This window comes from Alexandromys fortis, unplaced genomic scaffold (assembly GCF_014885135.2).
Source record: "Alexandromys fortis isolate MF-2015 unplaced genomic scaffold, M_Fortis_MF-2015_v1.1 scaffold_11, whole genome shotgun sequence".
Lineage (NCBI taxonomy): Eukaryota > Metazoa > Chordata > Mammalia > Rodentia > Cricetidae > Alexandromys > Alexandromys fortis.
Window position 1 is genome coordinate 18,887,346 of NW_026067912.1, and position 25,240 is coordinate 18,912,585.

Genomic DNA, 25,240 nt, shown 5'->3' on the forward strand with positions numbered 1-25,240 from the left:
CATTGGGAGAAGCAGGCTGTGACTGTTAGTTTTTGAACACTTTGGCTAGTCTTTCATAAACTCTTATACTTGAACCAGAAGAAAGCTTTGCCAGTTTCTTAAGCCTAACCCACAGACAACTTTGTCCTTCCCATGGGTCCGAGGCATTGGTGACCTCCACATGTTCATACCAATGTTAACCATGCACATTTAGTCAGGACTTCCTCCCCTCCCCAGAAAACACCGTCGATTTAATGACTTTAGGAAACATTGGGTAGGTAGGAAAATTGCTACTTTATTGTCATAGGCTTTTTTTCAGTTTAGATTTTAGTTCTCATGTCACTAAAGTCCTGTGTCCCAGGAAGCACTATAGCTTTGAGAAAAGCTTTGAAGTAGTCAACAAATATTAAAAAAACAATGATGATTTTTCTAATGAAGATATGCAAAAGACATTATTTGAAATATGGCATAAACCTATTTGTTTATATTCAATTATTCCACACCATTTTGCTTTTTATATACCCATAGATACTATCAGTGTGCTGGACTACCAGAACCCTATACCGTTTATAGAGAAGATCTACACAAAAGACCAACTTGGATCTGCATTGGCAGATATAGGTGCTATTTCTCTTCCTAGAAATAAAAAATAAATGTTCTTATAAGTTTCTTTCCAAATTTGCATTTAATTTAATCATGCAAATAGCTTCTTAACTAACTTGCAAAAGATAAGCAGCAATTACAGCATTTGCATACAATTACTGAACATAATTAAATAATGCATACAGTTATTGTTACGTCTGAAACTTGTTTGTTAGTATAAAACTTAGATGCTGCAAGAACTTTTGAGATGAAGCAACAGATAAAGCCCCGTTCCACTTAAGCCTGGCTACTTTGTTTGAGCCCTAGAACCTTTGTTAATGTGGAAGGAGAGGATTGATTTCACATAATTTCTTTTTCACCTGTACGTTGATATCATGGCACACACATTCCTTACACATCCTGGACACAAATAAAGACCATAGCAATAAAAAAATAATAGAAGTAAGGAATTATATAACAATTGAAATATCAATTTCCTAATATTAGTTCAAGATATATAAGAAAAGCTTCAAAAAAAACTTAATGAACTTTATCCCCAATATGACCTTTAAATACTTATTGAAATACCGTAGTCTACACAGTTTTATTGAAATTGATATATTTTGCAATAAGATTTAATTGTGAAACTAAAGGAATGTTGGCTAACATGTTGTCATAGATCTGTCCGAACAGTGGTCAGTTAACAAGAACAAATTTTTGCCATAACCATATATATAGGTTGACTGATGTGTTCTTCCTCTTGGGCACTTTGTAATTTTGACATTACTGTTTGAGTGATATGAGTGCCAGAATTGAATTTTATTGATATTTTAGCAAATTTATCCAGAGAGTATTTAGTATGTCTTAACTAAATCTTTGTCTAAAAGAAATATATTTCTGTAAATTCAAAATGACAAAAGAAATTATTGAATTTTGAGTTTAAATTATTACTATTAAATACAATTTAATTCATAAATGCATAGTCATTTATATTTTAGAGTATTTATAAAAAGTAATTACAATTTTCTCAATGAATAGTTTATTATGCCTAATAACTTATTCTCAAATTAGTTCAGTTAAGCAAAACAAATTGGTGGAATAGCTCTCAAATGAGTTTGAAGAAAAGTTGAGAATAAGTGAATACAAATGTTACTAATTGTCATGCAAAAGTCACTTTCTGATGGATTCAGAGGGAACAAACAATACTAGGTATTATTATGCCTCTCAAGAATTTCTTATTTTTTCTGATTTTTATTGAGCTCTACATTTTTCTCTGTTCCTCTCCCTGCCTCTCCCCTCCCCATTAGCCCTCCCTCAAGGTCCCCATGCTCCCAATTTACTCAGGAGATCTTGTCTTTTTCCACTTAAGATTTTGGGATAGTATGAAACCTATTAAAGCCATGCTAATACAAACTTATTTGATTTGAAATAAATGGATGGTACTAAGAAGTATGAAAATAGAAAGAGGTTAATAAAATAAAACACAAAACTTATTGAATGGTTCTGAAGAACTATAATAAAGAAAGTAATTGTGATGTGTATTAAGGATAAACAGATTTGCCTTCATAGAGTTAAAATTTTATAGAGTACTCATACTAAGTTTGGAGTCCAAAAAATGGTTAGAATGTAAGTATAGAACAAGAAATGAAAATTAAAACTAATTTTAAAATAAAAATAGTTAAATAAATATAAGCAGCTATCATATTTGAGAGCAATCAATAAAAACGTAAATCCATATTAAACTTTATTTTTAGATGTGTAATATATGTGTATGTATGTATATATAAATTTACATACACATATATATGCATGCACGTATATATGATCATTTAAGATGATACTATACTATGGAATACATATATGCATGTGTATATATCACACACACATAAGATAGTATAAAATATACTATACCATGGTAAATGTTGGGTATTGTTTTGAAAATTTTATAGATTTGAGTAATATATTAATATGTAACAGTTATTGTAATATTAGGTGCATAAATTTAAATCTCACAAGGACACTATTAACAATTACAATTTCAGTGAATTATTAAATGTTGAGTTAACTTGCTCCGCAAAAAAAAAAAAAAAAAAGTAGACGTTTACAATAAAGTCTGCTTGTCTTTTATTATATACCTTAGTTACTTCTGCATTGCTGTGGCAACATCCCATGATCAAGGCAATTTATATAAGGAAGAATATGTTTGAGGATTAGGGTTCACGGGGGTCCAAATGATGACAGCACATGATGTTGAGAGCGGATGACAGCAGGTGGCAGGCACTGCAGCAACTGAGAGCTTACATCTCAAATGGCAGAGAGGATCCTGGGAATGACACATGAGTTTTGAAACCCAAGGCCATCCCTAGTGACACACTTCCTCAAGTAGGGTCACATCTACTAGGCTTCCCCAAACAGGGGAAACAACATTTGACTACCAGAGACCAAGCATTATAATAATGATGCGATGCTGCTGATGATGATAATTATGATGATGTGATGATAATGATAATAATAATAAGCAATGGGAAGCTGTCCCAGCATTCAACAGGGCTCACATGGGAGGTTTCTTGGAAGAGGAGAAAGAAGGGGCAGAAAAGGGGGTAGAGAAGAGACAAAGACTGGTCTCTGAGGACAAGAGTGGGAAAGGAGCTAGTATCCACAGGAGATGCTCTTTGTGGCTGCAACTGAGGTTTTATCCTATTAGGACCCCAAGGACTGGCTGGAACAGATGCTTGAATAGTAACATTCCTCCCTTTTGTGAGGAATGTAAGAAAAGTAAGGAGTTAGAAAGGGGTAGCTTTGAAGTGGAAATGAGGAGGCCATGTTTTTGAGACTGCTTGCTGTTGACCTGGGGAACATCAACCATCTTGGGGGACCTGAGAAAGCTGGGGTGCTGACCATGTTTTGGGGTATCTGGCTGTTTCACTTTGCTATTCAGGCTCTGTGGAACCATCAGATGCTGCTTGTACCTGGCAAAATGCTGACTGAGGTGGATCCAAGTTGACTCCCTGGACTCACAAGAACTGAAAGCACCTGTCCCTTTCCCATCACTATAGCATCACCTTGACACCCACTTTCTTTCCAATTTGCTAGAAGACAGAGGTGGTTGATTACTGAGGGCAGTCAGTAGTAAAAATTGAAACAGAACAAATTTGTACTAAACTGGTAAGGTTGTCTTCTGAGGAGGCAAGGAAAATTGACAGGAGAAAGATCAATAGAGCCAAGTGGAAACAGGAGATGGGTAAAGAAAAGAAAGGGGGAACCAGTGGGTGCTGAGCGGGAGGACAATGACTTTTCCATCTGAGCTACACGTTGCAGCAAACAACCCGCTTTACGTTTAGAGAGGGGAGCAGACAGAAAAAGAAAGTGGAGAATTCTTTCTTGGTTTCCCAATTTCCTGGTTCAAGGAATAATGAGGTCAGATTTAATTTGAAAGGAGTGGTCAGTGGGTGTCCAAACAAGATCCCAATGAGGGTGAGGAGGTGCAGATGATGACACAGATCCCAGGAGTGAGGGAGAGAAAACCCAACGGTCTGCAATTCCTAGTGTCCCAGGAATTAGAGAGGATCAGATTAAGTAGGCACAGGATGTCCTATGTCATCATGCAAGAACAGGGGCAAAGGGCTTGGAGAGACACTATTTCCTGGTACCAGGACTTCGAGAAAAACCAGAAAGCAAAGAGAGGGCTGTGTTTGAGATATGAAGCCTCACATTCAGGGGAATGGTCAGAGGTGTGTAGCCTCACCAGAGACCAGTTGCCAGTATTGAATGTAAGGCAAAGCCGGGCGATGGTGGCGCATGCCTTTAATCCCAGCACTTGGGAGGCAGAGGCAGGCGGATCTCTGTGAGTTCGAGACCAGCCTGGTCTATAAGAGCTAGTTCCAGGACAGGCTCCAAAACCACAGAGAAACCCTGTCTCGAAAAACCAAAAAAAAAAAAAAAAAAATACAAAAAATGAATATAAGGCAAAGCCTCCAGTGAATGAAAAAGCAGGTTTGTTGCAGGCAGAAGAGAGCAGATCTGTTGAGGGTGAAGCAGGTTGGTAGGGTCCCAATGTAAATTGGTTACTTTTAGTCAGGGGTGAATCTTTGACTATAACATACACACACAAGCTATTAATGTTTTATGGGCATATAAATTCTTTTTTTGTTGTTTATCTTTTCCTTTAGTGATTCTGTTCTATGAGTGTAGTGACAAAGAGACTGTTTCGCTAATTTGAAGTTTCCATAAATTCTATGGTAGCACATAGGTCTAATGTAATTTAGTTGCTATTTAAAGAGAAAGAGAGAGAGCAAAGGAGATAGAGAAAAAAACACAGAAGGTGGACAAGGCTCAACTTTTAAAAGAAAACATTTTGTCCATGGCTTTAGTTTAATGACATTTGATTAGAAAAGGAAAAAAAAGATGAGATAGTGAAGTCTTTATATGATTAAAGCAATGGTATATTTATTGTAGAATTTTGTTTGTATAAGTAAGAAATGACATCTCTGAACCTGAAAGTGCCTGATGTGAATAGAACAGAAATGAACATTGCTGGAATTGAAGCAATCACAGAATCTAAAAAGATTGAATATATCATATTCAACATATCAGATCAAAAGACCGAATATATCAACTTATGGAATATACCATAACTTTTGGAAAGATTTAAGGTGGAAAAAAGGATCACCATTATTGATAGGTAATAGTTTCTAAATGTGGTGATGGCCATTTGGTTTGCTGGTTGGCTAATTTGTTTGTCTCAAGACAGCAGATTTCCTTGGAATCTCTCACACTTAGTTTTGTTTCTCCAAATGTTGAATAATCTCAGGATATTTGTGAGTGAAGAATATGAAGAGTCCCTGATTTTCTTTTTATTCAAAGGCCTGAGCATTAGGACTGTGTTGAATTAAAAGCTGCGATTTGAGGCAATAAATGAATTTCAAGTATAATGTGAAGATATAGTAGAGTATTCTTGTTAAGAATTCTATCTCTTCCATTTTCTCTGTGATAACTGAATTGAGAGTCTACATTTCTATTGTTGTCAAATGCCATTCAATCAGCACAATTTCCTTTATTGGTTTAAGAGCATGTCCACATCACCACATTAAGGATTAGAACCCTTAATATGGAACTCTAGTTCTGAAGTCCATTTCTAGTATCTAGTAATGGCTATGAAGGATGGCAATAGCCCATATTTTGTTAAAATGACTGTTGGCTGTAAATTCTAGCCTCCAGTAAAATTAAGAATTTGATCCAATAATTCCCTTGATGAAGGACTGCATATTTTATCTTTAAAATATTTATGAATGTTTTGTCTCAAAAAGACTAAGAAATTCTTTACTGAGTATATTTGGCTCTCCCTATTTTCTAACCATACACCTGAAAAAAAGAGAGCGAGGGAGAAAGAGAGTGACAAAGACAGACAGACAGAGAGCCTCCTACCTGCATCTTTAAGAACAGTGTTCATTGGAAATTAAAATAACTTTGTGAGTTGAAATAATCAGAACTTCCTATACCTCATTTCAAATACTTCAAATCTAGCAATACTTTGTGGCTATTAATTTCTACGCCAACACCTCAGTTTTCAAATAGATGTTGTCTACATTCGCTTTCCAATTTATATACATACTCCACTCTGTGGAGGCAGAGCTGGGACCAGCGCAACGCGTGGTGCAGGAAAAGCAGCTTTCGAGAACCTGAGGCCCTGGCTGGTTCCTGGGGCGCGGTTCCTGGTAGCTCATAGTAGCCAGCCACGCTTAGTGCAAAGCATCTGGGCTGGGCATGCAAGCCTCGAGGGCGGTCACCTTGATGAAGGCCTCATTGGTGGCAAAGGCGAAAACAGAGCCAAGCGGGGTTAGAAACCTGTTTGGTGGAGATGACTTGAGAAAGAGCAATCAATCCTTTGGAAGACGGCTTTGGGGAAGGAGACCACGCACCTGAGTAGTTCCTTCCATCCTGCCAGATACTGAAACAACTCCACATCCCCTTTGGGGCTCAAACAGACCAGGAAGGGGCTCATTATGTGACCCAGCACCCCCTGAGGCCCCAGACAGGGAGGCTTTTCCTTCCCTGGACCATCAGGGCTGTCAACTCTGGAGGTAGACATAAGAGAGATGGGTGAAAAGTTCCTGACCTCCTCGGCCTACTATTGGGTTCTGAAAAAATCGTCCCTCAGGTTTAGCCGGGTTTCCTCCTGGTTCTTCTTATCATCTGAAGGGAGAGGGGACCAGAGAGGAGCCTCCTTTCCTTAGCTTCTCAGTCTGGGACCCTGTTTTCTTGTTCAGACCCCTCAGACTCTGGCCTTAACTCAAACGTACTTTGGGAAGGTAGCAGTCCCTCTGGGTTGCAGGACTGCAACCCTGGCCTGCAGCCTGTCAGGATACCAGAGGTGATCTGAAGCAAGGCAGTAAGGGCTGGAGAAGGAGAAGGGGGCTCGAGTTCCCACAGGCTGGACTGCTGACTTCTCTGAGCCGGTAACACAAGACGCCACTCATGAAAGAGTCGCACACTGGTGTAAAGAAATAACAGCGTGAGGATAGCGAAAGGAATTGCATGGCAGAACCAGCGTCCCAGGGCTGGGGATGTCAGTGAGACCCCCATGACCTTTGCTGGCACACATCACCTAGCTGGGTGGTGGCTTTTGCCTCCCGTGGTGTCCAGAGCTGCAGATGGTTAATAATTAATCTATTAAGGCCCCCTCCCCTGTGTCCTTTGCTCCAGAGGTCAGAGCCTGGCATGAGGAACCTAATGAAGATCTGGCGGGGGGGGGGGTAGCATGTGACATGTTACCTTTACATGTGGTACTAACCTGTAATAAGAGGAAGCCTCTCATGGATCGTACTTTAACCCTGGGCACGAATTCATTAGAACTGGAGGATAATGGGTCTTTGTAAATCTCATGTGGGGACCGAGTAATAACACTGTGAGTGGAAAAACTGATCCCAATTGCCCAATAACTCTTGCTGGGGGGCGATAGCAGCGCTCTTCTTTTATATTCTTATGATTTAATTTGTGTGTGTGTGTGTGTGTGTGTGTGTGTGTGTGTGTGTGTGTGTGTGTTTTGAGACAGAGTTTCTCTGTGTAGCTTAGGAGCCTGTCCTGGAACTCAGTTTTTAGACCAGGCTGGTCTCGAACTCACGGAGATCCACCTGCCTCTCCCTCCCGAGTGCTGGGTCTAAAGGCATGTGCCACCACCTCCTGGCATGATTTCATTTTCAAGCCCCACATTAACTTTTCCTTCACTAAAACAATCTTTACTCTCTACTACCGTGGCAGGCCCTATACTAGATTCCCCAGAATATAAAAGTGTTTTCACGGCTGGCCATGGTGGCCCAGGTCTTCGTGTAACCTTAGGTATTTGGGAGGCTGAAGTAGGAGTATCAAGAGCACAAGGCCAGCCTCTGTAACTTATCCACACTCTGTCTTACAAACATTTAAAGTGTGAAAAGGACCATACCTACTCCAATAGCAATGTTTAGAGATGCTCACAACGGCCCAGCATTTGACATATTATTTATAGGTCTCTCTAAAATACAGACTAACGAAAATGGCTATCTGGAACTCCTGGTGACAGAATTGTTGATCTTTATTCCAAGGAGCTTGGGAAGGCACCAAAATCCATATGTGATGTGTGTCCAAGCAGACTTTGAGGAGTTTGTGCTCTGAGACCTAAAGTCCTCATGACATTTCCTAAAACACCAACACTAGCAGGGTATTGGGTGATTCTGCTTGTGGTAAAGGTGTTCATGACAGGATCTAGTGAATGTTCCTTATTGAGGAGCAGAAAATTATTGTTGAAAGCACAAATACAGGTCAGAAAACTAAGTAAATATTATGTTTTTTTTTTCTTTTGAGACAGGGTTTCTCTCTGTAGTTTTGGCTGTCCTGGACTCACTCTGTAGACTAGGCTAGCCTCGATCTCACAGAGATCTTCCTGAGATCCTATTTCTGCCTCCTGAGTGCTGGTATTTAAGGCTTGCGCCACCACTGCCCAACTAATATTAAACTTTTAAAGATAATAAAAATCAAACTTGTTCTGTGAAAAAATCATTCAAAATAGTTTAAAATTTTTAAAAAAACGTATCAAAAGGGTTAGGAGTTTAGCTCAGTGGTAGAGCATCTTTCTAGTGTGTGCAAGACTCCAGTTCAACCCCCAGTACTCTGTGTGTGCATGTGAGTGTGTATGTGTATGCATGTGTGCGTGTGTGTGTGTGTGTGTGTAGCACAGCTCAAGCTGCACTGGGAGCATCTTCTGTCTTCCCCACTGGAATGTGAGCTTAGATGAAGACAGGTGCAATCTCCCTCTGTGTATTCTGAAGACTGAACCCATGACTTTGCGTGTGCCAGGGAAACACTTAGCCTTGAGCTGTAGCTTCTTCAAATCCCACTTTTCACCCCTTTCCCTTTTTATTTTTGAGACAAGGTCTAAACTGAGTAGGTTGATTCCTTTTATTTATTTGATTCTTTGAGACAGGGCCTCCATATGTAGGCCTGGTTTATTGATTTATTTGAGACAGTGTCTCTCTATAGCCCTAACTATCCTGGAACTCACTGAATAGATCAGGCTGTTCTTAAACTCACAGAGATCTGCCTGCCTCTGCTTTCTGAATTCTGGGAGTAAACGTGTGTATCACTATGGTCCACATCTCAGGTTGGTTCTGAACTTTCTATCCTAAGCTTTCTGAGCCACTGCGATCACCCACTAGATGGAGCCGCTAGGCCTGGTCAGGCACCTTACTTTTCTTGGTCATTTTAGGCATTTGGAATATTGTTTGCATCAAATGCATTATAAATAAATAAATATTTGTTAAGGAGAGCAATGTGTCTGAATGAGGCCAGTAAGTCGGAGATGGTCTGTCCCTGCCCCTTGACAAATCTAGAATGTTTTTTTGTTTTTGTTTTTGTTTTGGTTTTGGTTTTTTGAGACAGGGTTTCTCTGTGGTTTTGGAGCCTGTCCTGGAACTAGCTCTTGTAGACCAGGCTGGTCTCGAACTCACAGAGATTCGCCTGCCTCTGCCTCCCAAGTGCTGGGATTAAAGGCGTGCCCACCACCGCCCGGCCTTGTTTTCTTGTTTTATGAATTAGGGGGTCCATCTACTGGTCATAGGAGGGAAGGCATTCTGGGAAAGGAGTGAAAAAAATATAAGCAAGCCAGGGCAACAAAGTGGGTGTAACCCCAGAACTCAGGAGTCTGAGGCAAAAGGATCAAGAGTTCCAGGCCAGCCTGGGGTATATAGTGAGATTCAGGCTAGTCTTGGCTACACAGTAACACCTGTCTTAAAGAATATGAGAAGCAGAGGAAGAGCAGTCCCATTTGCTCAGTTACCTCAGTTCCTGTTCTTAACGTCTTAGAATTATTCCCAGCTCACTGGATATGGTGCCCCCTGCACTTGGGAGGTCTAGACAGAAAGATTCTGAAGAAGGTCGGCTTAAGGCAACGGTGCTCGGGTAACCTTGCTCGGTGTTTTATGTTAACAAACTAAAGAGGAGGGAATCTCAATTTTAAAAAGTCTCAGCTGGGTGGTGGTGGCACAGGCCTTTAATCCCAGCACTCAAAAAGGAGAGGACTGCGGATGTCTGTGAGTTTGAAGACAGCCTGATCTACAGAGCAAGAGAAAGTTCAAGGACAGGCTCCAATGCTACACAGTGAAACCCTGACTTGAAAAGCAAAGCGAAGGGCTGGAGAGATGGCTCAGAGGTTAAGAGCATTGTCCGCTCCTCCAAAGGTCCTGAGTTCAATTCCCAGCTATCCACGTGATGGCTCACAAATATCTGTTATGGGGTCTGGTGCCCTCTTATGACCTGCAGGCATACATGCAGACAGAATATTTTATACATAATAAAAGGGAGGAAATGGAAGAGGAGGAAGTAGAGGAAAGAAAGAGGAAGTATAGGAGGAAGAGGAAATAAAGAAAAGGAGGTAGAAGAGGCAATAAAAGAGGAAGATGAGGAAGTAGAGGAGGAAGACAAGGAGGAAGATGAGGAAGTAAAGAAGAAAGAAGTAGAAGAAGAGGAAGTAGAGGAAAAAGAAGAGGAAATAAAGAAGAAAGAGAAAATATAGGAGCAAGTAAAAGAGGAAGAAGAAGAGGAAGTAAAAGAGAAGAGGTAGAGGAGGAAGTAAAAGAGGAAGAAGAGGAAGTAAAGAAGAAAGAAAGAGGAAGTAGAAGAAGAGGAAGTAAAGGAGGAAATAGAAGAAGTAGAGGAGGAAATAGAGGAGGAATAAGAGGAAATAAAGAAGAAAGAAAGAGGAAGTCTTTCTGACAATTGGTGTTTTTCATTTTTATGAGAATATTAAATTCTAGATTATTTTTCTATAGGAAAACACAACTCCTCAAGTATTAAATGTTATGACTATGAAGGCACTTAGAACCATATATAAAATGTAAAATAATAAAACAACAATATAACTTTCTATAAACTTTCTGACTTTAACAGAAATTATAAGGGGAAATTTTCTTATTTAAACTAAATGAGTGTTTTCCTTTGTTTAAATATGGTTTGGTCTTAAATATTTGCTTCTTAACCATTCAAATCAAAATAGTCATTACATTATTTATTTTCTCATAATTAAAATTAGACACAATGGCTCCAGAGATTTGAAGAGTATTTGTAGGATAAATTCAAGTTTGGTGTTAAAATTCACGAGCTCAGGTTCTACTGGAGAACGACAACAGTGTTAAATAGCAGACTGGAAAAGAAAACTCATATGAAATCTTAGCCATTTCCTTGGAGAACATTGTTTAATATTTCAACCATGACAAGATGTCTGAGATATATACAGGTATACATATAATTAGGAAACAATTTGTAAGCGACAGTTTCAAATAGTAGAAAATATCCTAAATTTTAGAAAAGTATGGATGATTGTCTAAGTTTGGTAAGTATGCTTTGAAGTTGACTACTTTCATTTCATGTTTAGTTGGCAGTGAATTTTTTTTTAATATGGGCTTGGTCTAATACTCAGCTTATTTGCATTAATGTTAACACTCTCACCTATAGAAAAGCTATTTTTTTATAACAACGCCATCTCTAAGATAAAACAGACTTTCACACCAGATTAAGCACCCTCAGGTGCTACATTATATGTGGAGATAAGCAACAGCTCTCTTGGTTAGATAGAGTCCAAGCCTTCATTTCAGTAGAAATTCTTAATTGGTCCTGTAGATGGTTAAAAACAGTGGCAAGAGAAGTAAACTTTTGGTGTGTTGCTATGTGGTTAAGTTGTCAACTGCCTCCTAAATATTTATCTATTTTTTTCTATCCATAGATATGTCCTGCTCTCAACATTGCTTACAGGAACTTCTTATTAAAATGGGTAGAGGTTAATGGGACTGTCGAACTGCTGAAAATAAGGACGTGTGAGTACTCTCTCAGATCGGACATCTATGTCCACCCTCTTTCCCAAGGCTCAACAGTCTTATAACAGTAGTTTACTGATTTTTTTAAATAAACTTTCTTCTTATGTTCTGTATTCATTCCAATAAATTACATTATATCTCAATACCAACCTAGTCATTACTTGGTTATATCAATGATATAACTCAACAACTATCACCTTCCCCCAACCTCCCAACACCAACTGGTGCCACTTAACATTGCACTGCAAGAGGTAAATTATAATTAATTTGATCTTAAAGATTGGCTGGGTGTGAGAATAGAAATAGAATTATTACATTCATTCTAGATGTTTATGACAAGTAAAGCCTTGAGAGATAGTTTTGTGATTTCCATATCTATATAAAACAATTAAACATGCATCACACAATTCACAAATGAAGTGAATGTGCTATACCATGCCGATTATTATTTAGAAAAACACACCCACTGCAACTTACAAACCTATTTATTCTTTGTCCAATGTAGTTCTTTCCTCGAAAAAAAAGAATGAAGTATTTCTCTACAGGTTCACACAACATCTCTTTACATTCTTTACATGAAATGTGTCATTTATATTTAATTTCATAACCCTTACTATGTGAATAATGCAACTATACAGTTATTACTCATAGTGCTATGACTCTATATGGTAGTAGCACAAAATAGATTTTCTTGCACTTCTATTTCCTAGTACCATGCATTTAATGCTGGGTCTGTAATTACAAAGAAGGCTGCGTCATCAATCATGCCCAGAGTGAATGTTGGCTATGAATGCTTTCTAAAAGGTTATTTGTTCATTGATGATGCTCCCATGCAAGTTTCAGTGTTTTAAGAAAACTTTGGAAAATAATTCTTTTATAAAATTCGTTCAAAGAATGAAATAATATCAATACAGAATAACATTTTTATTTCTTCAGAAAATATAGCTTTTGGTGCTTTTAAGCCACAGTCAGTGCATTAGAAGCATATGATTTTCACTAAGGTTGACTTCACAACTGTCTTTTTTATGCCACTGCTAAAAGAGGATAAGTGAAAGGCGTCCCCGTGGAGACAAAAACGCAGTCTCATTCCCCATAGGTGATCAGTCTTTTCATTGTCACAGATTTAGACTGAGCTGAGAAAGTTTGACATTACTGTATTGATTGGATGCAAAAGAAGATATTGATGTGAATAACTCATTAGCATTATGGAAAAATGTTCTCAGAATCCCTTGGAGAAGAAGATAGATGTGGCCATCATGAAATATTGCTTTCCATAAAGGTGGAAATCTGTGGCACGGGAACTGAGCAGGCGTCCAAGAAGTTGGAGCACATTGAGAATTTCTGATGCCTGGATACCACATTCAGGTACTAATGAGAAGGAGCACTGTGGTTCAAACCCACATGTAATTCAATTTTTTTAAAAAGTCAGCAGTGAAGCATTTGCTATGTCTAATCTCGAGTTTATCTCATGTTCTACGTCAAATAACTTAATAGCACTAGTCTTGAGCCCCAGACTCAGATGCCTTTGTAAGAACACTGACTCTTCAAGAGGATCTAAGTGCAGGATATGGAGCTCCATGGAGAAAGTGGTCAATCGGAATATCAGAAATGGAAGCAATGGGCAAACCCTGACCCCTGAGCGACTTGAGTCCTAATTTAGCACAAGTGCTAGTGAGCACTCACTGTAGGCAAACACTCTGAAGTGGAAAGATGGAAGACTGTGAGAAGCAGGATTTAGACAAAGGTTTAATGTGAGTTTTATGTATTTTCTATTTAGTTGAATGGATGAAAACTTCTTGAGTAGTCTCATTCTCTAGAAATACATATAAAATGTGAATCATCAAGTACAAAATATTAAAAGGTACACAAGTTAAATTGTCAGAAAAAAAATTAGAGATGACGAGAACCTAGAAACTCCAAGTTATGTCTAAAGACTCCCAGAGACTGGCTCAGGAAAAATGTCTGGATATAAAAATGGCATGGGATTGTAGAAAAGTTTAGGAAAGTAGAGAGTCTTCAAAAGCAGGTCTCATCTATTCTTTTCAGAATAAGAAGAAACTTATTCTAAAAAAGAAAAGAGCAAAACTCAGCATGGGGAGCGGGTGGTCAGGAAAATATTAAAACGGTGTGGAAAAATAAAAAAGTTGATTACTCATAGGTTTTGATCATTTCTTTGGCAGTATAGCACCATCCTAAGAACAGTATCTTGGAATGTGGAAATAATTCAATCAGAAGGACAGGAAGTGATGGAGTTCAGTGGGAGAAGATCTGTTTGCCAACCCATTCATTTCAATAACCTGATAAATTTAATGAGTTAATATGGGATATCAAAATTCCTGCCCTAACAAAATCATAACAAAGAAGAAACTAATCACACAGTTCAGTATTCTGAATAGCAGTAAAAATTTAGAAGACGATTAAGCACAGAGATAGGGTGAAAAGGTCATTTCAATGGATGTTTTACAGTGCTGAAATTTTGTGTAAATAACCTTATGGATGTGATGCACAGATCCCGGCAGAATATTAATGGGAAATGATCTTAGAAAGTGCAATCTTGTCAAAGCATACACCAAAGCATAGAATGGGACAAATAATATACCTGTATACTAGAAAATCACTCACTGTTCCAGCAACAGATATGTGAACCTAGAAAGAATAGAAATATAAACATACTACAAATAATATTCCTGTGTTTTGGTTTGGGTAGAAATTTTTAGTACCTTAAATATAATATCTTAGTTAGGATTGCTATTGCTGTTATGACACATCATGCCTGACCAAAAAGCAAGCTGGAGAAGAAAGGGTTTAGTTCATTTATACTTCCATATCACTGTTCATCGGATGCAGTTAGGGCGAGAACTCAAGCATGACATGAATCTGGAGGAAGGAGCTGATGCAGAGTTCATGGAGGCACTTTGCTTACTGATTTGCTCCTTGTGGTTTTCTCACTCAGCTTTTTCATAGTAACCAGGACCAAAATACCAGGGTTAGCACCACACATAATTTTCTAGGACTTCCCACATCTATTACTAATTTAAAAAATGCTCCATCGGCTGGCCTATTGCTTATACTTATGGAGGTATTTTTTTCCAATGCTGTTCCTTCCTCTGAGGTGACTATAGCTTGTGTCAAGTTGACATAAAGGTAGCTGGTACCAATGGTATGGTTGGGAAAGAAACTCTCCTTCTTAGTTCTAGGAAACCAAGCTATTTATAAACTGTTAATGGAAATGTGGAATTCCATTCGCTGTTCTTTGAGAAGGGATTTCTGTTGATATTCGAAGCTTTACTCCCATGGTAGTATCCATAGGCACTCGCTAGGGCAGTGGCAGGAATTTGTAATGCAGATTCTCACTAATCTCAGCTTCTTTTCATTTTTCTACATTAAACATGCTCTCACTCTTTTACCTATTAGAAGAGAGAGAGAGAGAGAGAGAGAGAGAGAGAGAGAGAGAGAGAGAGAGAGAGAGGAGAAAAGGTACAGAACAGCGAGTGATATCGCATTTCCATCACTAGTTTACTAATACCTTGATTTCCTAGAACTAAAAGAGGCAGTTTCTTTTCTTTCCTTCCCATACTATTGGTGGTGACCCTCACCTATAAATTATTTTTATTACTACTTCAAAACTGGAATTTTGTTGTTGTTATGAATCATAATGTAAATATCTGTGTTTTCTAATGGTCTTTGGTGACCACTGTGGAAGAGTTGGTCCATTCAGCCCTAAAGGATTCATGACCCACAGGTTGAGAACTACTGATATAGATGGAAACAATAAAAAAAATACAGAAAAAGATTTCAAGATAGCATCCCACGTGTTCAGTAAACTGTAAATTAGTTCTGTGTTCTGTGCTTGATTATATAGATTTCATAGAGTTTGAATATGTTGGTTACTCAAAAGCAATGAATGAAAGTTATTAGGCTATATAGCAACAAATCCAACTGCAATAAATGTTGCTGAAAAGGAATAAGCTTTGCTATGTACATGGCCTTTTTATTTAGACAAAGCTAAGGGACTTTGTCTCTCACATGGTGTTTGAGAGCCAGGGAACATTTTATGAGGAATGCAAGGGAGATCATGCAGAGAAGGGTATAGAGTTCTTTGAGACTATTTCCTTTCATTTATTCCTTGATACTTGCTAAGATTGGGAAAAAAAATCACAGTAACACATAGACATTTCCCAGATCTTCCAAGTAATTGTTTTAAGTTAGGTCACTAGAGCCCATAAGAAAGAAACAATTCTATTTTCTCAAAGTATTTATTTCTTGAATTCTTTGTGAATTTGTTCTTAAACATTTTCATTTTCCAAATAAAACTGTATGTCTTTATTTTGAAATGTGTATATCCTTACCAATGTGTTTATCAAGAAACTTTGTTGAGACTGTTTTTATATAATATATCCAATGTATTCTTTGATAATTTTATACTTCAAATATGTATTTCATTTGTTTTCACCCTCCATACCACCCTGGAAATTCTTACCCACTCCATGCTCAAAGGTTGACTGGCTTGATCCTGTAGAGATCTTGTACAGACAACCACAGCTGTCATGAGATCATGAGAGTAAGGGTCCTATTATGTTTTATAGAAGTCTTTCCAGACTTCTGACCCTTTGAATCTTTCTGTCCCCTCTTTTGTCATGAGCTTTGAGATTTTGTGGGAGGATGTAAAACATGGGTGTTCAATCTGAAGCTGAGCACTTCACAAATACTTGTTCTCTGAACTTTGGTCAGGTGGGAATCTCTGCAGTAAACACTACACAATTTGCAGTCCTCTGATGAGGACTGAGAGCTACATTAATGTGGGATAATGCTCCTCCCAGAATTCATAGGTTGCCAAATAGAAAATCAAATGCTATGTGTGGGATACTTTTAAGTTGTGAGTAATAAATGTGTCAAAGACTGTAAAGAGAATGAAAGTTGTTGCCATTGCTCTTGGTTGCCCCCAAAATTGATAATAAGATTTTATGGAATTGGACTGGCTCAGTGGCTAAGAGTATTTATGTTGCAGAGGACCCAGATTCCAGTACCAGCAGTGTCTCACTGCCTTTAGGGTATCTGACCTTCTTGTCTTGATTTCATGGGTACCTGTAATCACATGCACATACCAAATGCGTATGTGCATAATTAAATATATAAATTCAAAAATGAGAGCAAACTTTTAGAATAAGTCTTAAGTTTTTTGCAGATAGGCATTCAGTGAATATTTCCAGCATGGAATACAATGTGTGATAGGGAAATGGTGAAGCCAGATTGTGTAGAAATTTTGTTTATTTTGTTTTGAAAATTAATTACTCTTTATTATCAGTGTATATGTGTTTGTCTCTGTGTGTCTCATGTGTCATGTTGTTAAGTATGAGATCAGAGGGCAACTTTCAGGAGTCATTTTTTTTTCTTTCTAACTATGGGGTTTGAAGCTTAAAGTCAGCTTGCTTGGCCTACACAACAAGCACCTTTGCACACAGAGCTGTCTTGCAGGCCTTAATTTTCTCCAGTATTATGTTAGTACATTATTATTTCAAGAACAGTAGCTAACATTGTGTGGAAGAATAAAAAGGGAGAGAAAAGAAGAAAGGGAAAAATGGTATACAATTTACTATCTAAACTTTTTATGTATTTGTAAGGAAAGTTGTATGAGTTTCATTTATATTGAGTTTCCCTGATAGATATGTGACTATGTTGCCTGTCCTTATCAGTATGGAGCACATGGGGGAGGGGCCACAGATAAGTTTTACAGGGGGCGATTTGGAGATAATGACTTTTGGCTGCAATAACGAGAGGTAATGCGCAATATACCCTTGTGAAGTCTGGTGACAGGAATTAAATTAACTCGTGTCACTATTGTGAGGCAAGGTTAACTTGAGCTGAACTGTATCACATCCCTGAATCTAGTTAATAACGGCTCTGCCACAGAATGGTTAAGAGATAAATGAACTGAATTGTGATATAAGGAAAGCTGGCAATGATGCCAAAGTCTGAGGCAATCCATAGGAATTTACTATTCCTAAGTATCTAAGTAGAAAGAACATTTCAATGCAACACAGTAGGCATGTCATAGTAGCAGTGTTTTAGCACGACAGCAATCTTTGATCCCATTCCTCAATGGAAGTACATTACTAATGTTTTTGACTCTTTATGTGAGCACACTGGTGGTCACCCATATTGCTTTTTATTTTTAGAATGAAAACTTTCAGGGAATGTGTAACCCATGTTGGATGTACTTTGTTTGCATCATCTAAAACTTGTTCCACCAAAAAAAAAATGTTTAATATCACTCCATTAAATCTATTGGTGACACTTTAAAGAGACCAGGATCCTTATTTTAGATATGGTTAGATTAGGAGAAAACATTTTACAGTATATAAATAAAACTCAGAAAAGTATACAAGAGTTATCAATATATTTTCAGATAAATTGTGTAGTTGTTTGGTTGAATTTCTTGCCCCTTGGACACAATTACCTTTTTAAAGTCCAGTACAGCAATTGGAGTCTCCTTGTAGAACAAACATTATTAGTTTACCTAGTTTCAGAATGAAGGTGTTAGGGAGAAGCTTCTACATAGGACTGCAAATGAGGAAAAAGTGTAAGTATTAAAATAAAAACTTGCAATTATGCCATAGGCTAATAGCAATCATTTACTAATCATTTATTCATTGCACAAGTATTAATTCAAAGATCTTGTAGTTGCCAAACAGTATGGTAGTTATTAGAAATGAACATGGGGATGGGACATAGCTCCACATTTGATAGACTAAGAGTCTTATTGGAAGGGACATCTATCCTTTTCTAAAGAAAGTATGGCGTTGCTGAGAATACCAAGTGGGAATAATAGGATCTCATAAAGAGATCAGAGAAGTCAGAACAGATTTTCTCAGCAAGGGATTTCTGAGTAAAATTTAATGTCAGGGAAGGAATTTTTTTAATTTGTTTATTTGTTTGTTTATTTATTAAAGATTTCTGCCTCCTCCCCTCCATCACCTCCCATTTCTCTACCCCCCATCACGTTCTTCTCCCTCATCAGCCCCAAGAGCAATCAGGGGTTCCCTGCCCTGTGGTAAGTCCAAGGACCACCCACCTCAGGGAAGGAATTTTTATAAATATTTTGATCAAACAGCCAGACAATGTCAAAACATGGACAAAATATAACAGTTCACCTGCATTCAGTTTAGTTAGACATCACAAATGCCGTCTGTAGTTCATCCTCTTTTCCTCACTAAATTTGAGGTAGGAGTATAAACCTGGTTGGCAGCAAACTTATGGTTCTCCAATTTCATCTTCTCAGTGCTGAGGTGGCAGGCAATGAGCTACCTGCCTACTTTGTTCTATCTGAAACATACTTCTTTTCTTTTCCAAGTCTGATACTCTATTGGTTAGACTATTCCTGCTCAAGTAGAGCTTCAATTTACTATTAGCTACAAGGTATAGAAAGGGTCATTAAGGTGACTCGGCAGAAAGGAAGTCTTCACAAACCTGGTGACCTGAGTTCAATTCCCAGAACAAGGGATGGAAGAAAAGATCCACCTCCCAAAAGTTAACCTCTGACTTCACTTTCACCATGGTACTGTCCATTGTTGAAATAGGAACGGCGGGGCTGCATCCCCGGCACCCGGCCGCCCGCATGGCTAGCTTATGCCCGAAATAATTACATGGAAACTGTATTCTTTCAAACACTGCCTGGCCCGGCTAGGTCCAGCTTCTTATTGGCTAGGTCTTACATATTGTTCTAACCCATTTCTAATATTCTGTGTAGCCCACGAGCTGGCTTACCAAGGAGGATCTTAACCTGCATCTGTCTGGAGCGGGAGAATCATGGCGACTCCTCGACTCAGCTTCTTTTTCCCAGCATTCTCCTCTGTCTACTCTGCCTACCTAATTTTCTGTCCTATGAGGGCCGAGGCAGTTTCTTTATTATTAACCAATGAAATCAACAGATAAGATACAAGACCCACCTCCATCAGTCCATGCCCTCCCTCATATGCACACATCACACACATACTAAAATATACACAGAATATTACTAGGAAATTAAATTTGGACTTCTAGAAAATGAAAAATTATAACAGTTTATTTAATAATTTTTAGTGTTACTCAGGTATTTTCGTCAAAACACACACAAATATCCAAAGTTGAGTAACATATAGTACAATGGTATGACATTGTCAATGGTGAATATTTCAGGAAGCTAACACACACAAATATCCAAAGTTGAGTAACATATAGTACAATGGTATGACATTGTCAATGGTGAATATTTCAGGAAGCTAAGCCTTTTCTGTATTAAAACTCACAACATAAATTTATTTTTATGCCTTTTAGGTTATGTATGGAGGTTAGAGAAACAGTTCACCACGGGAAGTTAGCTGCTATGACAAGTGCAAGAATATGGACGGATGTGTATTTTGAGCTCAGTAGAATTCAACATTATCTTCAGAATAGAGTTCCGGCAAATAATGAATACATATAGCAAATCCATAACAAGCCACGAATCTGTGCATCTTAGAATGATCAATGCATTTTTGGTACGTCATCTGTTACAATGAGAACTGTTAAGCCTTTGCTAGTTGCTCTCTTATAGTGATATAGTAAGGACTAATAATGCCCTCTGATATGCAATTTTAATGAAGTCTCAGAAATTCTGTTGCTGCCTTCTTTATGTCCTTTCCCATGTGAAAACCTTCTCAGGTGTCCCCCAGCAGGACTTGTAGCTCTTTATCATGTAGTATTGCAAAATCTAGCATGACATTTGAATAAGTTATTTACACTGATGGTTATCTAGAATACACTGTGAGCATTCACTCTGTATTTACTGCTACTTTGCCTACAGCACATGGGAGGGATTTTCCCAAGAAATTATCAATAAGTGTTTCTTGAGATATGTGAAATAGTGTATTGAACCTTAAAAAAACTAATAATTATCATATATCAAGGTTAACCTAAAACCTTGCTGATTCACTGAATGACAAAATGTATTACTGGGATGTTTGCTTTACGTTGAAACGGTAACTTCTTCTTTTGGATACTGATTTATTAAATGAAAAAATCCATCATTTACTTCGTGCTTATATGTGATCTGCATTGTTAATACTGAGTAGAATGTCTTATAATGATTTGAAGAGGATACCTATGAATAACTATATTCTTTAAAAAGCAATAGCAGCCACAGTTTAAAGATCAAACAGAAAAAGACCCCCCCAAATCATCCATTATTAATTGATTTTTCATTTTCAATACCATCTATAGATCTCATTTCCAAGAACAATTTCCTTTAGAGGGGCTGAGCAAGCCATTGAAAGATATTGATGCCATAGCAAAAGAGTGTATTTCTTTGAATGATGATTTTTTTTAAATAGAATGTTTGAAACACCAATATCTTACAAATATATGACCAAATCATATAACATTATTTATTGTTGTAATTCCATTGAAAAATAAGACAGGGACATTGAAACATCTATGAAGACCTGTAAGTAGTTTTATAAAATGATTTGAAATTAGACTGAGAAACACTCCTTGACACAACAAACTCTGAGTGAATTACATGTCACATGAAATAGTTTTCTACATACTCATGGATGTTGCACCTCAGGCTCTGAGGAGTTTTAAAAGAAGATAAGTTTATCTTATTATTAAATTTACTTTTAACTCTTTTGATTGTAGCATAACTACATCAGTTCTCTTCACCTTCCTCCCTCGAGCTCTTCTCAGCTGTCCTCCTTCATGTCCCTCCCATGTTCACCATTATCAAAGTGAGAGCCTCTTTTTTCTAGATTATATTTGTTACACACACACAAACACACACAATCATGCACACAACACACACACACACAATCTTCTGTATCATGTATATGGCTTCAAGGCTGACCACCTGAAGAGAAGAATTTCATCTAGCCTGAACTGATCCAGGACATCTTTTTATAACCACATGTGATACAACACTGCCTAGGGACAGTTCCAGACTTTATTATTATATGTACTTTTCATGCCCTGGAAATCAAATGGCTCATACATTATGGTTCATTTGAACTTTGGATGGACCAGAGGTGAACAGTGATGCCCTTAGTTTAGCATTGTGCATAAAATAATGCCAGTTTAAATTCTTAGAGTGTGTGCATCCACAGGTACAATATTGCTACACTCATCTTCCCATTCAGAGCCACTCTCCATCTTCTGTTGGGTAATGAGAGGTGACAGGTTAAGAGGACCATAGGGCTGACAGCACACAGCCAGTATTCATTCCAGAGACCATTTTATCCTCTGATTTAGTGTGAGCCCAGAAAAGAAGACTGACTCTCTAACGTTTATAGAAACAAACAGTTCTGTCTAGAACACCCTCTGTCTCATGACACTCAATTTAATCAAGGAAAGTCTTGCTTCTGTTAAAAAAAAAAAAAGATAAATACAGACAAAGGGAAAAAGAAAGCATTCTAAGGATATGAGGCTTGATGCTAATTGACCAATAGAATGTGAATAAGAATGAAAGAGTGAAGGCAACAGAAACACAGAATGATACCAACGAGGACCATTCAAAAGAAACATAATTTTCATGTTTGCATAAAACAGTAAAGTGAAGGAAGTTAGAAAGTAAGGCGAACAGTATATGAACTTTTAGCCAAGAAAAGAATAATATAAAAACTAATTTGTTTATTAAAGGAAAAATTTCTTCTAGACAAAACCCTGATAGCTTGCAAATATCAGTTCTGTTCAGTATTCTTCCACATGCATGGTCTGTCACGTAAGATCAGGTCAACGGTGGTTGCTTTTCTCTACGTAGAGGCTCTAATACACCAAGATTTCAAAGTTAATAATAACTAAAATAAACCCAAGTATACAGAAATACATAGGTGAAGGGTGGAGAAGATGACTCAGCTGTTAATATCACATAGTGTTCTTGCAAAAGGTCTGAATTCTGTTCCCTGAATATAGGATGCTCAGCTCACAATCACTGTAGTTTTAGCTCCAAGAGATCAAACATTGTCTTCCTGGTATCAGTGAGCACCTGCATTCATGTACACATACCTAACACACACACACACACACACACACACACACACACACACACAGAGAGAGAGAGAGAGAGAGACAGACAGACAGACAGACAGACAAGACAGACAGACAGAGAGACACACACAGAGTTTTAAAATTCTTTAAAAATAATAAGTAAAAATTTAGTGCTTTAGTTTTAATAATGCAAGCATGAAAATAACAGCTCCATCATGGAATTGTGTGACCACAGATGAAAGCAGCACCTGCTTCAGTGCCTGGATCAATCATCTAATGAACAACGTGTCAGACACCGACTGCCCCTGAATGAGGCCAAAGTGAACTAGAGACTTAGGTTTTGAATTGTGATCTGAAAACCCTGTGATCCCGTGTCAAAGCTTGTGCTCGATGGTCATGGGAAAATATCTTCTAGTGAAGAGAAACAGAAAAACTGATGGAAAGATGAGAAGTCTGAGGAGGAAGAAAGCTTACACATGTTCAAAGCATTAGGATAATTTAAATTTTCTTTTACAGGAATATTAAAATATACACATGAGTACATTTTCTGATATCTGTGAAGAGTTAAAAAGTTGTAAAATTCAGTTAATTTTTCCACTTTTAATATTGCTACCACCTTTTTCTATCTTCTCCTCTCATCCTCCCTTTGTAATGTTCTCTTCTTCCTTTCTTTCTTTCTCCCATTTTTTATTTCACCCAGTCTTCCGGTCTCTATGTCTTGCTCTTTATTTCTCTGGCTCAATTTTCTTAAATCGGAAGAAATGGATGTGTAGCAAAATATTACATGGTTTGCATGTCCTCATTCTCTTCTCTTCTCTTCTCTTCTCTTCTCTTCTCTTCTCTTCTCTTCTCTTCTCTTCTCTTCTCTCTCTCTCTCTCACACACACTCAAACACACACACAAAACCACACACACACAATTTAAATGGAAAGAAAGAAATATGTGCATCTTGAGTATTCTGTTATAAATACAAAGAATATAAATCTTTCTGTGTTTCTATGTAAAAAACAGTATAAATTGTGCTTGCTGTGGTACAATCAGAGCCTGGCCCTTGCTTGAGAAGACTACTGAAGAAATATTCATTTGTCATCACGATTCTCAGAGGTATTACTGTAATCCAGCTTGGTTTTATAGAGGTCATAGTTTAAGACAGCATGTGGTGACCTGCGGTTTTTTTTTTTCCTGACAGTTTATGTTTAAATATGTGACTCAAGTAACTGGGCTACTATTCCCTTATCCTTAGCTTTTGAAACTCTGCTTTTATGATTATAGTACAAAATTAAATATTGTCATCACCAGAACTATAAGACACATACTTACTTTAAGATAAACTATAATTTAGTATACTAATATTTATATTGATAAGAACTATTTTAGTTTTGGAGACAATTTCATGTTCCTTTAAAAAAATAAAAAGACGGCTAACATGCTATCTCAGTCTGTGGTTCTCAACTACCCTAATGCTATGATCCTTCAATACAGTAGTTCATCATGTTATGGTGACTCCCAACCATATATTTATTTTGTTGCTACTTTATAACTGCAATTTTGCTACTGTTATGCATCATAATGCAAATATATGATATGTTGGATATCAGATACGTGACCCCTGTGAAAGGGTCCTTCAACTCTCTCAGGGATCATGACCCACAGTTAGAGAACTGTTGATTCAACCATTGTATATGCTTGCCGTGCTGCTTATTGCTCTGGGATTGATTCCTGGTACCCACAATAGCAAGAGATAACTCCCTTTAAAAAGTTGTTCTCTGACTCCATAAATGCCCCATGCATTGCATGCTGCCACTCACAAAAAATGCACATACACACACACACACACACACACACGTTATATATCATTTGTATGTACGTAATATGTTTAAACCTTAGGAGATTCTGACTCAATGTTTGATTGCAAAGAAAGACTCATGGAAATAAAGCATACACTCCAAATTACCAAATGTTGTCAAATGTTGTACCACCTGTTAGGATGTTTTTTTCTTTTTAGTTTTCCTTATGCCTTTTAAAGATATAGTATGATTGTTGTGTGCTATTGGCTGATTTTTAGTCTTTTGTTCTTTTGGGGGTACCCACCACCCAGCTCCCAAATCAATTACACATGGAGTGATGTGGGAGTGATTTCTTATTAATAAAGAAACTGCCTAGGCCCCTTGATAAGGCCCACCCTTAGGTGGGTGGAGAAAACAGAGGAGAATGCTGGGAGAAGGAGGCTTGGTGGAAGAGTCGCCATGATTCTCCCGCTCCAGACAGACGCAGGTTAAGATCCTCCCTGGTAAGCCAGCTCATGGGCTACACAGAATATTAGAAATGGGTTAGAACAATATGTA

At 37.8% G+C, this 25,240-nt stretch overlaps 1 pseudogene; it reads right to left on the minus strand.

Annotated features, from left to right (window-relative positions):
• Positions 1-6,120: 6,120 nt before the first annotated feature.
• On the minus strand, positions 6,121-7,143 carry LOC126499415 (glycolipid transfer protein domain-containing protein 2-like; annotated as a pseudogene).
• Between the last annotated feature and the right edge of the window lie 18,097 nt (positions 7,144-25,240).